We start from the raw sequence: 7,639 nt of genomic DNA on the forward strand, positions 1-7,639 counted from the left end.
GTCTTTACCGTGTAATAATTAAATTTGCAAACTACATCTTGTATTAGAGCCGTTTTTTATCGGTGCATGCTGTGGTTGACGAAAGAAAGGTGGCGCCACGCAGCCAAGTCACGTTAAATATAGGTGTGAATATACCCCCGCAGAGCAGTCACGTGAGATGCTCGGCGTGGCACTGGAGTTAAGTAACAGAGGCAATATGACAATAGGCAATAAAACAAATTTTTTTTAACGACTTGCCATCTAAGTCAAACGCTAAGCATTACAACAGCACCCAGCAAACCACGTTACGTAGTGCAGATATCCCAAAGACGTCAGCAATCGCGATTGCAGATGTCCAGGAGACGTGCCGTTGGGGTCGGAGTTACACATGTTCAACTTTGCTACAACTGCAAAAAATTCATCCAAATCACACAAAGGATAACGTACAATAGACGTCTCAGAACTTTCATATGCTGTTTACGGTGCGTTACTTTAGTGGTACGTCTTATAGGTATTATAGTGGTACGCATGCAAGACGTAGATAGATGCCTGTTCTACATTGGTTTTCTGTCTTTGGCACAAACATTAGTTTCTTACACTCATAACTTGTGTACGTAAGCATATTGCTGAAATGAACCTGTATGCCTGAAATTTACTTTTTTTATATACATTATTTGTAAGTTTCGCCATACCCCGTTCCAAGGTTGCCTACGTGTTGTGGGCATCTACACTTGAAAAACATGTCTTACTAGCTATTCAGCACTGCTTGCTGTTACTTGTCACATGGTTTCTAGGTTAATGTGTTTGCACTTTTGAAGTGCTGCATACTGCCTGAAGTCTCAGATGTAAAGTGCCAAGCTGACCACACACTACCGCAGAAGCGCACGAAGCACAGCTCTAAACAAGAAATTTCGCATCAAAAACGGAGGTGGCGCTGCACTCGCCGGAGGAAGCTAACTTGCCTCGTCGGAGCTCCTGCAGTTATGCCTATTAACACGGCGTAATCAACCGATACCACAGTTAAGTTTTTACCAAAGTGTACGGTACGGTACGAGGAATCAGCTGATACCTACATCGCTTAAGTGGTATGTGAATTTTCGCCTCTTTTCGGACTTCGAATTCCGGGGGTGCCACAGGGTCGGTCGCCCCCCGGAGTTAGGCCTACCCGACGACTACGGACAAGATGGCGTCGACATCGACGATGGGGGTGTGCCCGGCAACCGAAGCCCTGCAAGCAACGATAGTAGGCAACGATGGAGGGAAGAAGTACGTTCAAGTAGGAGGCCGTGACGCGACACCCGGCGAGTCGAGCGGATGAACCGCGGCGAGTAGAAGAATGCGCAAGGCCAAGGAGCCGCAAGGTGAGAGACCATCTTTAACCGCGGAACGGCCATCGAGACCCAAGGAGAGAGTTAACTTTGTAAAGCGAGTTACCGAGAATATCAAGAAAGGAGCCCGTATCCCGGACACTATCCCCAGAGACGACCACAAGATCGTGATTAGGCCCAGAGGTGGTCTGAACGTAGCTAGAATCTAGACGTCGGTCGTCACGAACGCCATTATGGCGGCCGCGGGGAAGGCGAAAGAGTACCAGGGAGACGACAATGTGTGCATTCTTGCGGCCCAGAACATCTCAGTCAACAGCACGCCGAGTGAGTAGATAGCCGGAATTTACACTAAGATCGGGACCGTCGAATTCGGCATCATGGAATTCGAGGTTTCCGCCTACAGAACCACGCCCGAAGGAACGGCGAAGGCAGTTATCAGAGGTATCGCAATTGACGAAATGAGCGAAGACATAAATGAGGCGATCGTGACAGAGTATAACCCAACGACGGTTTACAGAAAACATCATGAAGTCTGCAGATGTTGCCGAAAAGTCCGACACCGCATCGGCGTATGTCCAACCCCGGAGACCAGTGTATGCTTCGCGTGCGGGGCGCCCAACCCCGACACGGACCACGAGAAGCCATGCAAGCCACGTTGCAAGCTATGTGGAGGAGCGCAACCGACGGGTGATAGAATTTGCAAAGACAAGTTCAAGGTCCCCTTCTTCGTCAGGAGAAGACAATGGGAGCGCCTAGAGGAACGCGAACAGCAACAGCTGCAGAAGACTAGAGCACCTATGACGTCATTGGACTTTCCACAGCTCCCGAGCTGGGAGAAAGCAAGCGCAGCGAAAGCCAACGGCGCAGCGACAGCCGCGAAAGACACGAGAGCCAACAGAAACGCCGTCATCGCAGCGGGAAGACGGGAAGCTCACGTGGTCGGCTGCAGTTAAGGGAACCAAGTCGCAAGATACGCCTCGCAGCAAGCAGCAGCCAACTTGCCAACACCAGAACACCGGAGAACCGCCCGTGACAAGGCGAGAAATATACGACATGATCAACGAAAACAACGAAAGGCTACTACAGCAGATGGAAGAGAAGATGGACGCAAGGATCGACAACTACTAGAAGCAATTAGGGCGAGTCAAGCGCCACTGCCGCTGCCGACCCCGCAACAGGAGCAAGAGGTGAAGCAGATATCCCTTCCACCCCCCAAGAAGAAAACACCAACAAAGTCACCCAAGAGGAAGGAGGAACCAGTGATCCCCGAGGAAGAGGCTGCCAAAAGCAGCATCGAAGGCGACGAGGAGCAGCCGAAGGAACCCAGCCACAAAAAGAGGATTATCGAGAATACCATACAGAAAGCTAATGGCGAGGCTCGACCACATGGACAGAGGGCGGGAACAAATTGCACAGACGATGAATGAAAAGTTCAACAAGGTAGAGAAGACGCTCGAAGAAATACAAAGCAGAATAATACAACTGCAGACGCAGATGCAAACGTTCATGCAGAGGATGGAAGCCAAGATGTAGACATTCGTGCAGAACGGCCAAACCCAGATTACCTCCGAAATACAGCAATTATAAACCCAAAAGCAAAAGCGAATGCCATGGTAGACAAAGAAGCAGTAACAGACCAGCAGCCGGTCAGGGACCTCCTGATTTGGCAGTGGAATCATAACGGCTATCAAAATAAGAGGCCAATGCTAAAACAACAGTTACAGGGAATCAAAAGGAAACCGGACGTCATTATGATTCAGGAAACACTATGCACCGGCACACCTCAACTTTAATGCTACAGAGCACACTCCAAGGCGGCCAAGCCCCTAAACGAAAACAGAAAAAAGTTTGGAATACGACAACCAGCAGGCGGGGTGTGCACATTCGTCCGCAAGGGCATCGTCTTCCTCGAGCACGTGCGGACCACAGGTGGCTGGACAGACAGCAGCACGGTGACAGCAGCCCCAGACATTGAAAGCAAAAGTTCCACACGCTCATGCAAAGGGCGTTGCGTGCGACTAAGAAAGGCACGATCATAATAGGGGGCGACTTTACGCACAGCACTACGACTGGGGATACGATAGGACAACACGAAAAGGGAAGAGACCTACTCCAAGACGCCACAAACGTGCGGCTAACGCTAATCACGAACCCGGAGACTCTACAAGAACGGGCAATTCGGTCACCAGGGACAGCACCCCGGACCTGACATTACTCAAGATCTATGGGAACGACACCGCAACGTGGAAAAACACCAAACACGACTTCGGCAGCGACCACGTGGTCAAAGACATCTGTGTCCAGCTGGGGAACGCTGCAAGCCAAGAGAAACGAACACACAGATACACGAACTGGGATGAGTTTCGGCGTAGGCTCCCAAGCCAGCATGGCAACATAGAAGATATAGAAGCCTGGTTGAAGGTGATAGTAGAAACGACCTAGTAGGTGACGACAGAGATAGAAACGGACGACGAAATACACGAAATTGAAAGCAGATTAACCCACCTCATGGAGGCGAAAATTGCCCTCAAGAGAAGGTGGAACCAACAACGAACAAACAGAAGGCTCCGCAAAAAGATCGCGGAAATCAACAGGGAAATAGAGAAACACAGCAAGGAGCTCGGCCGGCCGCCGTGAGAGCAAACTTGAAGAGAGGCGGGCCGCCAGGTCCACCTGGGCAAGACGTGGCGAGTTCTTTGGAACCTCCTCAACGACACCCAGACCAAGCAACAACAACAGTACAAGCTCGGCAGAATTATACAGAAGGTGGTTGCGGAGAGCGGGGAAGCGGAGTTGGAGAGGAGACTCGAAGCCAAATACCTCCCGGTTTCCCCTAAAAAAAAGTACCAAGAATACCAGGGGGCAGAGAACATCGAGGAATGTGAGGTCCGAAGTGCGATGCAAGACCTGAACAGGCGTTCGGCATCGGACCCGAATCGCGTGAGCAACAAGGCGCTCAGAAACTTGAACGATGCGGCAGTGACGGCGCTGACGGCGTACTCCAGTAAATTCTGGAGGGCCGGCAAGCTGCCACGCCAGTGGAAGGAAGCCAAAACCATCCTCATTCTGAAACCAGGCAAGCCACCCGACATCGAGAACCTACGCCCAATATCTTACACATCGTGCGTGGGCAAACTGCTAGAGCATGTCTTAATGACAAGATGGCAGCAGTACCTTGAAGAGGCGGCGCTCTATCCTGATTCTCTCGTCGGCTTTCAAAGCAAGCTTAGAACGCAAGACGCCATGCTCCAACTTAAGAAGGAGATAGTGGACTAGGAAACACACACTAGCGACAACCGGGCAATACTGGGCCTGGACCTGCAGAGCGCCTTCGACAAAGTCTGGCAGTCCAGCGCTCTGCGATCCTCGCCCAGGTGTCCCACCTGAACATGGGACAGCGATCTTACAATCCCATTCAAACTTTCCTGACCGACCGAACAACTTGCATCTCCGCCGCGGAACTCCAACTACCAGAGAAAACGCTCGGCAGCGAGGGGACACCGCAGGGCGCGGTAATCTCGCCGCTGCTCTTTATCCTTGTCATTATCGGAATTGCCAACCGGCTGCGAAGCATCGAAGTGTTACGCCACATGGTTTACGCCAACGATGTGACGTTGTGGGTCACCGGCGGCAGTGACGACCACATAGAGAATACACTACAAGAAGCAGTAAAAACAATAGAGGACCAACTGAAGGGCTCAGTGCTGATGTGCTCCCACACAAAGTCGGAGCTGATGGTGATCCCACCCAGGGGAGCGAGTCTGAAGAAGCAAACCATCCGCGACTGCGACAAAATCTGCATACGAACACAAGGGGGGCACATCATCCCCGAGGTTACCAAGGTTAGATTTCTGGGCATGATCACCGAGCGCAGCAACGTCAACGGGGCAATGTTCTCCAAGCTCGAAACTAAGACTGGCACGGCACTGCGTCTCGTACGCCACGTCGCCAATAGAATAAGAGGGATGAAGGAAGCACGACCCGTCAGACTGGTTCAAGCCTTCGTGATCAGCCATATCACCTACGTAGCCGCCTTCCATAATTGGCGGCAGTGCGAGCGGAAGAAGATCGATGCGATGATCCGCAATGCTTACAAATCAGCATTAGGGCTCTTAGGGTGCACGAGCACGCAGAAGCTCGAAGACCTGGGACTCCACACCAACCTCAAAGAGATCGCCGAGGCACAGCAGACGGCGCAGCTCACCAGACTGTCGGAAACCAGGACCGGCATATCTATCCTCAAACAACTAGGTATCGGAGCCAAGGTTGACGACGACCGGATGCAGGAGCAGATACCGCGGGAGCTGGGCAAGCGCGTCGTCATGAGCCCAATCCCGCAGAACATTACTCCGACGTTCCACCAAGAAAGAAGAGAGGCGAGAGCCAAGGCGCTGATCGCGCTACAGGCCAGCGATGAGGGAGCCGTGTTCGTGGACGCGGCCAGTTAAAAGAACGTCGGCGACGCCTTCAGTGTCAGCGTGATCGGAGCCAAAACGGGTGAGACCAGGCAGGCGGCAAGCGTACGAACCACGGTGCCACCATGCGGAAGACGTGCTGGTGGCCCTCGCCATCGGACCCCAGAACGAAGACGGTGTTGTGCGGCTCGTGAATGGCATTCCGCAACTTTGCGAAACACCGAGTGTGCAGTGCTGCTGCGCGCATCCTGCGCAAGGCTGAAGCCAACGGAGTCATCACCAGTGCAGTAATAAAGTGGTTTTCCGCACACGCGGGCGAAGGAGTGGCGAGCTCGCTTGGGCTCGCCAACAATGAGACGGCCAACGCCGTGGCGCGTAGACTCGCCGGCCGCGCCCCGGTAACGGCCGCCGCCGATGTAGTGGATCACCCCCAGAAAGACACCATGGCCAACGCCGTGGCGTGTAGACTCGCTGGCCGCGCCCCGGTAACGGCCACAGCCGACGTAGTGGATCAACCCTAGAAGGACACCATGAACACTTACAGCGATGTAACCCTGCGGTACCGGTTAGCCAGAAGAAGGATGGCCCTGCCCCACCCTCGTCTGACGCGGGAGGAGGCGGTGGTATTACGCCAATTGCAGACTAATTATCTGATAACCCCCGTGTTAGCAAAGCACCTGTGGCCAGAGGTATACGCGAGAGACTTGTGCAGACTTTGCGGGAGGGAGAGGGCCACGTTGGCGAACACCCTGAAAGAGAGCGAGTGCGCGAACGCACACAACAGTGCAGGCGTTCTCCCGCTTCTCATGGAGGAGGCAAGAGATCCGAAGACTACGGCGTCCAACACACGGCCATCCAGCAGATCTCCTAGCGGCGCTCGAGAAGCAGCGACCCGACGGGATGGAAGCAGAAAGGGTTAACTCGAGTACGCTGAAGGCCGCCGCGAGCGGCTCTCCCCGCTAACCCCTTGGGGAGACGTCCACGTCTCCCCAAGAACCCGTCTAAGAGGTTGGGATGATAGGGCTTTCTGCAGGAGAGCCATTAAAGTTGCTCTCTCTCTCTGTCTCTCTCTCGCATCGAAAACAAGCGGTAGTAAGTAACAGCAATCCAGTCCTGATCAGCACAAGCACCCTGGACACTAAGTCGACCACAATAGCGTCATCGAATTGTGTTATACACCACGGCTGTACAGGCCTTCTGCAAACAAACTATCACCGAAACAATTCAAAAATATACTGTATAAAATGACAGTCTCCCATCCTATCTGTAAGTACATGCAGCTGGGTAGTAAGAACGCTTTCAAAGTACACATAAAACACAAAAGAGTTCAGGTAAAACAGTTTATATGGACTTCAAAATTATGTATACGCTTTGGCAACACAACCACTTTATTTTCTTTCCTATCTGCCCTGTCCCAAAGGGTACACATTGTACAATTACAACAATAGTACAAATATTCATGACTCTAAATAAGTCACACACGGCAGAAAGGTTTGCAAAAGATAAGAAGAAAAGCAAACATGTAAACTTAGGGTACAAGCACAAGATAGTTATGCAACTTGAAATATCGCACATTAAAATAATGGGTGAAAAACAACGCAAGAAATGTGTGAAAACAAAGAAATGATTGAATGGTGGTTGTAAAAACGCAGAAAATTTACGAAACTAAATATTTCATATGTAGTGAAAATTTTGTGGAACAATAAAACAAAATCACCTAGGAAACATAGAAGTGGTGTTTAGTGGTGGTTGTGAGTGCCATACTCCCCGCACGGGGCACCTTGAGCAATCTTGGTGACGGTACTGGCGATACCGCGGACCCCGAGCCCCCAAACATAAGCTGGATTCAACCGTGGCGATGTGTTTATAGGTGGAGGGTTAGAAACCACGAACGGTGGCCGTCGGAGCCCAGGTCAA

The 7,639-nt window shown here is 51.8% G+C and overlaps 2 pseudogenes; one reads left to right on the forward strand and one right to left on the reverse strand.

Moving 5' to 3' along the window:
* Positions 1–1,830: 1,830 nt before the first annotated feature.
* On the reverse strand, positions 1,831–2,362 carry LOC144160824 (uncharacterized; annotated as a pseudogene).
* Positions 2,361–6,685, forward strand: LOC144161026 (uncharacterized; annotated as a pseudogene).
* Positions 6,686–7,639: the final 954 nt, after the last annotated feature.

This window comes from Haemaphysalis longicornis, unplaced genomic scaffold (assembly GCF_048455015.1).
Source record: "Haemaphysalis longicornis isolate Haplotype H1 unplaced genomic scaffold, Haemaphysalis longicornis Haplotype H1 scaffold_11, whole genome shotgun sequence".
Lineage (NCBI taxonomy): Eukaryota > Metazoa > Arthropoda > Arachnida > Ixodida > Ixodidae > Haemaphysalis > Haemaphysalis longicornis.